Source organism: Lactuca serriola, chromosome 1, assembly GCF_051521515.1.
Source record: "Lactuca serriola cultivar US96UC23 chromosome 1, Lser_US96UC23_V15, whole genome shotgun sequence".
Taxonomy (NCBI): domain Eukaryota; kingdom Viridiplantae; phylum Streptophyta; class Magnoliopsida; order Asterales; family Asteraceae; genus Lactuca; species Lactuca serriola.
In genome coordinates this window covers 148,945,080-148,952,078 of record NC_136408.1, presented here as the reverse complement: position 1 = coordinate 148,952,078, position 6,999 = coordinate 148,945,080, and the positions used below count along the sequence as shown (strand labels likewise).

Here is a 6,999-nt window from a genome sequence, read left to right as displayed (position 1 = left end):
TCTTGATTAACTTCCATTTTCTTTCTCTTTGATTCCATCTGTTTACTACAAAAACCTTTCTAATCAGAAAAATTAACATAAAAAAATATAAAATTTGCTGCTATAATAGCCGCACAAGTGCATAACTATTCACTTACCACAAATTACTTTCATTTATTGCATTGAACCCTTACACAAACCTAGGAAACGACATTGTACTTTCTTGCATTTGACCTTTTCAAAATTATATTGCATTTTCATTACTTTGATCATTTTACCATTATTAATCTAATTAAAGAAATAACATTATACTTTCATTCCATTGATAACTTTAGCATCCTACTTCAGTTTTTGTCACACCAACTCTAGTGTTTATAAAATACCAATTATACCCTTCATTTTTCGAATTAAGTTGGCAAAGGAAAGAGACCAACCCCATCAACTCCTTAACTGTGAATATAACACTTTACAATAGAATTTTTCAAAAAAAGATCAAAAAGCCCTTCCTTAGTAAACCAATCCAACCACCTGATAAAATTGCCATTTTTTTTGACATAAATTAAAAATCAAACATTTACTCCTAAAGCCCTTCAACTCTTTATCAAAAAATTTGTAAGTATTCCTTTCCACCAAATCTAGTATTTGTAAAATACCACATATAACCTTCCATATTCAACGTTTTTTTTTATAGTGAAACTGATATTCATCAAGTTCCTTTTTTTCCCTTTTTATATCTATAAGCCACACACTTGGATTTCGTTAATGCTTAACTATTAATTCACACTTTTTATCAACCAAAGTCATTATTGGCAGAAAGGTTGACTGCAAGCTTGTTCTTGAAGGTATCAGAAGTACCTTCAACTATCATCTTCACATCATAGTTTCCATCACAGTATCATGATCTGTAGCATAATGGTTCAACCAATAACATCAAAAATTGAAGTATTAACGCACAAGAACATGTAAATGCTGATGTTTAAAGGGGCTCTCTTTTCCATAATTTTTTTATTAAGATAAAAAACTAAAATAAAATTGCAAGACTAAACTATCATGGTATTCTAGGTTAAAAAGAAACACCAAAGGAGACAAATATAACATTTTGTGATACCATACACATCAAAGTTTTTCATTTGGGCAAATCATCGAATAGTTGTCCTGCATTATGAAATATAACTATAACCTACAAACAAAGAGGGATGATGCTATATTGCCAATAGTCGACCCTACAGATTAAAACTCATGATTCATCAAATAAAGCTTAAGTCTAATCGAAAGAAAACGGTTCAATAAACCTGAAATCGGGTGGAACCAATCCAGGCTTAGCATATTGATTGACCAAACCGGATTTACAAGAACATAAAACAAAAATCAAAACAAAAACGTCAAATAAATATGCCCTAATGGAACATGAATCAGGAAAAATCAAAGATGAACATCTTTCTTTAAAAAAAAAAAAAAACAGAATCGTATCATTTTACCTTTCACGTCATTTCTCTTAATCTCAAGTTCAATATATAGTGTAGAATATTTTCAAGCGAGATAAGCATCGGAGAGAGGATAACTGTAAGAAAAGGATGTGATATCGTGGATCAGGGAAGAAAAAAGAGACGGTTGTCGATTGTACCCAGATTTGGGGATGGTACCAGTCTCATATTTCAAAATTTGAATCTTATCAATGTTAGGATTTAAGAAGCGAGATTTTAGAAGAAAAAAGAGTAATTTTAAGATTAAAGGGTAGAAGGGTAAAGTGGTAATTTTAGTTGACGGCGAATAAGGTTTACTGAATGGACACGTGGCTAAGGAGGTTTCTTTTATTAGGAGTAGGATATATATCCTTAACTACAGTAATTTTACTAAGGATGGAACAAAAATGGTCCTTCTCTTTATATATATTCTGGCAAAATAGATCCTCTGCTTATATATCAATACGTGTTTTGTACCGTTTTTTCGCCCAATGATATTTTGATTGCTGTTATTTTTCTTTACCCCCACCCCTATCTCTGCTATATCTATCTATTCAGATTTTATATATCCAATTCCTGCCATCTCACTCCTCTTACTTCCAGCTGCGTCGCCCCTCAAAACCGTCACTATTGTCGATTCCAGTCACTACACCATTTTCTTCACATCGTTCGACTTTCTCCAGGTGCTCTCCCTTTTCAGCAAACGTTTTTTCTTCTATCAATCAGGTTTGGTACGTTCAGCTTCTCAAAGCGTCAGTCCCTGTCACCGCCGACGCTTCCTCTTCACCGATTTTGCTCTACTCCTTCTCTTTTCGATTACGCCTCCACCCAATGACGTTGCTATTGAAGATGAGTACAATTTGTTTGAAGCATCCTGGATGCCCTAAATTGAATCCCTAAATTTTGCAGATGCTGCACTGACAAACCCAAAAACATCAGCGCCATGGCGTCCCGGACGAGACGATTCTCTATTTCTGGGCCGGGTACAAGCCGATGTTGGCTAATTCCATCGATGTTGGCTAATTCGTAATCGATGGTCCTACCCCTCTCTAAGTTCAGCATCGCCCCTTATCCACCGCCTCCATCATCGTTACAAATGCTTCATCTTTGTATCTTATATGTGTGTCTCAATCGATTCGTGTATCTCTTTTTTAACCTCGACTCTATGCACATTTAGACATATGTAGGAGGATCTCCATAAAACATCGACCCTAGGACATCGTAAAGTAAAAACCGTTAACAGCATTCACAGTCATTGCAGACGTCGTAAGCAAGTCGCAGGTCTCCAGCAAAGAGTCGATCATGATCTGACTTTACAATAGGTATTTGTTATTGAACTTCAGTTTACTTTCCTACAGTTCAATTTTTTGTACTGGCACACTTTTTCTAGCCCTAACTATTGGTTGACATGTCTTTTATTCTTTAGTTTTAGATGTGTTCTTGGAATTTTAAAGCAATCTTATGTTAGAAACAATCATATGAATATTCAACTTGCAATCAGAAATTTACGGGTGTTCAGATTATATTTCAAACACATCAATATACATGCTAGGGTTTCAAATTAAAAAATCAACTGTTTAAACTGAGTGTTTGGTTGTCTGTTGTTTCTTAGGCAAAATATTGGAAGCAATATATAGAAGCACATATGGTTGTCAGTAATGATGATGCAGCAAAATAGATGTTCAGCAGAAGCAATTGAATTGGTCATAGATACCTCTTTGGTTTGACTTTTCTCTATAATTTTACCTTCATCATTCAATGTTTTTGTCAATATTTCATCAAAAAAGCCAATGATAACTTCCTGAAATCTTTACCGGTTTCTAATACTTTGGTTTCCACAAAACAATAGGAACTTTTTGTTTTTTTCATCATTATTTCACTTACTTGTCTATATGCAGGAGAAAGGATTGGTATCTGAGTATCAACCAAAATATAATAGTGCAAGGGCTGTTTATAGAGAAAGAAAGAGGTATGATGATGAAATTGATTGGAATTTGGTTGTTGTTTCACCTTCTGGTTCTGTTAACGCAATTTCATACGTCTTATTTATTTATTTTTTATTCTTTATATGGTTATGATTTTGAATCGATTGTTATTGTGCAGGGAAGATGGTACGTCTGTTCCAGGTAACTTTTATGATGCACACCAAGTGCTTGATAAAATGCTTTAGTCGGGTTTGTCAATTTTTGGGATCACTTAGTGTTTAATTTCAGGTTTTTAACCTTCTTTATGTATTTCATCTTCAAGTTTTCTTTTCAAGGATGGATATTTTTTTCAGCTCACTGGGAATTCCAGTTTTTCGTTGCATGTTATACATGGAATATAGTTGGAGGGTTGCTACATGTCCCATTTGACATTGTGTATTATCGAAAAGTTCAATATTTCAACCAGGTAAGTCACCGTTTTTAATTTGGTTGCTTTTTACTGTGGAATTTGGATCTTTAAAATCATTCATTTGTGTTTACAAGCAGGTGCAATAGTTACTTCATGATTGATGTTCTCCATGATGTGTGTAAATATTTATCTCTCTTTTTTGCTTTCTTCTTTTTCTTCTTCTTCTTCTTCTTCTTCTTCTTTTGTATCTATTAATGGTATTTTTAAACGGATATAAAGGTTTTAATCATGAAAATGTTAAACCATCCAAATACACAGATCATTTCTACATGCATAAAATATAAACACTACATATTGAATCAAGAAGGTTGAATGTATAGTACGTAAAGCAAGAAGAAAAAATGCTCTCATATTTCATTTGTGCTTTAATGTTCTACGCATGTTTCTTCCTGTTTTACCCCTACCCCTGATTTTGAATTGATATGTGCAGATTCTATGCAGCTGAGATTCTAATTAGGTTATACTATCTCCATTGTTTAGGTATTCCTTTCTTCAATCTCATATAGTTTCTCTCTTTATTGTTAATTTGTTATATTTCCTATTTTACCCCTATCTATAAGAACATAAAACCAAAAAACATATTACTTTAAACAGATAGACATGTTGTATTGAGCGACTTTCATATATCATTTAGGAGACGATGTAAACCCCCATCTTGCAATTTTGGTTTTTATAGCAAGGTTTTATATTGACTAGTTGTGAGACCCGTATATTATACGGGTTGATTAAAGCAAAATGTTAAGTACGAACGATTAAATAGAAATTTTATTTGAATTTGAAATTGAAATAAGTGAAAATTATGTGAAAAAAACATGCAAAAAATAAATTAATTAAAATTATGTGTTTAGTGTACTAAACGAGTTAATTATAACAAAATGTTAAACATAAAGGTTTAAACTGTAAATTTATTTGAAATTGAATTTAAAATTTAAAATTTAAAATTAATAGTCATTATGGTAGGTTTAATTTATAGAAACTAAATTAATGATAGATTGAAAATGAAAATTGAAGCAATGACAAGTGGAAAATAAATATATATCTCAAATTTATGACAAAATTACATGTGGCTAATTTTATGAGAGAATGACATGTGGCAAAGTTATTTTCATTTATTAGGATAGATTTTCGTCTTTTATTCATTAACTTTCAGAATCCTTTTGTTAAATTTGTACAGATGACCATTTTACCCTTCTTTTTTCGTTTTTCCAGTACAAAAATAAATCCTTTTGCCATTTTTACAGTTTGAATACAAAAAGAAAGGCAAAATGGTCCAAAAATAAATCTTTTTGCCATTTTTATAGTTTGAATACAAAAAGAAAGGCAAAATGGTAATTATTAAAAATTTAACAAAAGGCCTATTTATGAAATCTTACCAAAAAAAATTACGCGATAAGGATCAATTACCAAAGTTGCAAAATGATTCATTTTTGGACTAAGCCTGATAACAATCACGTAACACAGGGACCAGTTTTGTAACTAACTCTATTTTATATATAATTGAAGTGATATGTAACTTGAAATATCGCTATCAATTGAACTTTTTGAACTTTGCTCCTTTTCTGTGTACATGGGGTTTCCTTTTGCCCTTTTTTTGTTTTTTTTTTCCTTTTCCTTCAAAATATAGACAAACATATTTCTTTCTATATCATAAATTTATGTAAGGAAAGTAAATGAGTTTGATAAAATAAATTACTGGAAAATAGGAAGTACTAAAAGCATGAATAAAAATCAATTGAACTTTTATCTTTTTCTGTGAAAGTATGAATACTTTATGAGCTTTTATGTTTTAAGTTTTAGTCATTTTAGAGCAGCAGGCGACCAATCCATGGAAGAAAACCTGGCGTTCATGATCGGATCAATCCATAGGAGGACGCAACTTGCAAAGGACTGATGAAAGAAACATCCACTGACTAGATGAACTTTACCTTCTGATTAACAAATCGTGTATCCCCCAATTAAAAGCAGTTTACCTTCCGATAAATAAATAAATGAACCATGTATCGTTAGCTCCTGTTGATGATGATTTAATCCAAATCTAACCCCGCGTAGCGAGGGCTCTTTTCTAGTTACACATTAAACCATATTAGATAACATTTTTTCTAGTAGTGAAACAAACACAGCTATTTACATGGTTCCACGAAATCTGGGATTCCGGTCTACCCGACACAGGGCACCTCCATTTCTTTCCTTTATTTCTTCGTCTTCAGAAATCAGACAAATACAATCTAAATACAATCTTCTTGACCTCACGATCTCTATATATATTAAGGAGAAAATTAATTACATCAAATTCTACAATCGGGGTCATTTATTATGTTTTCTTGATTAATTTCAAGCATTGGATCATTTTGATGATGTCATCCTAAAATAAAATTGAATTAAATTAATATTGACTAAATTTGAAAGTTTGACTAACTAATTTAATGTTAATGTCATTTATAAAAGGAATGTATTCAACTTATTTAAACCTCATTATAATTTTTAAAGTAAATTTCGTTCATTCCTAATTTAAATCACATTCTTAGCTGGCACCTTTCGTATATTCTTTCAATTCACATCTATTATATGAAACGTATCTACAAGATTACGCGATATCTTCTCTTAATTTCAATAAATCAAGGACTTTGAAATTTGATATTCTTTCCATAATCATTATCTAATGTTATGTATAAATCATGTGCTGTTGTTCGTACATTGTGTTTTCTTTAGACCCTTTGCAGTATCACGTTCAAACAACATCACCATTTGAAACATCACGTTTGTCATCCAGGTTCTTTAATATAATGTTCTTAATTTTTATTAATTGTATTTGATTTCTCATTAGTTTTGTATTTGACTTCTCTGTATATATATTAAAAGAGAAATTTGATGATATCACCTTCAACAATCATGGTCATTCATTGTATTTCATTGATTAATTTCAAGCTTTGAATCATTTTGATGATGTCATCCTAAAATAAAATTGAATTAAATTAATATTGACCAAATTTGAAAGCTTGAATAACTAATTTAATGTTAATATCATTTATAAAAGGAATGTATTTAACTCATTTAAACCTCACCATAATTTTTAAATAAAATTTCGTTCCTTCCTAATTAAAATTATGTTTTTAGCTGTCACCTTTTGTATATTCTTTCAATTCACATATATTATATAAAACGT

The 6,999-nt window shown here is 31.2% G+C and overlaps 1 long non-coding RNA gene across 32 annotated transcripts; it reads left to right on the top strand.

The window, feature by feature from the left end:
- Window positions 1-1,940: 1,940 nt before the first annotated feature.
- Window positions 1,941-5,905, top strand: LOC145099744 (uncharacterized). Of its 32 annotated transcripts, none has more exons than XR_013704651.1 (8): window positions 1,941-2,125; window positions 2,352-2,764; window positions 3,055-3,163; window positions 3,341-3,411; window positions 3,546-3,568; window positions 3,721-3,954; window positions 4,267-4,316; window positions 5,634-5,905. It is a non-coding gene; the product is annotated as an uncharacterized LOC145099744 (long non-coding RNA). The 32 variants fall into 32 exon arrangements; XR_013704675.1 differs by having other exon boundaries at window positions 1,944-2,764; window positions 3,551-3,568; window positions 3,690-3,833; window positions 3,914-3,950; XR_013704674.1 differs by having other exon boundaries at window positions 1,944-2,764; window positions 3,551-3,568; window positions 3,690-3,833; window positions 3,914-3,954.
- The last annotated feature ends 1,094 nt before the right edge of the window (window positions 5,906-6,999 follow it).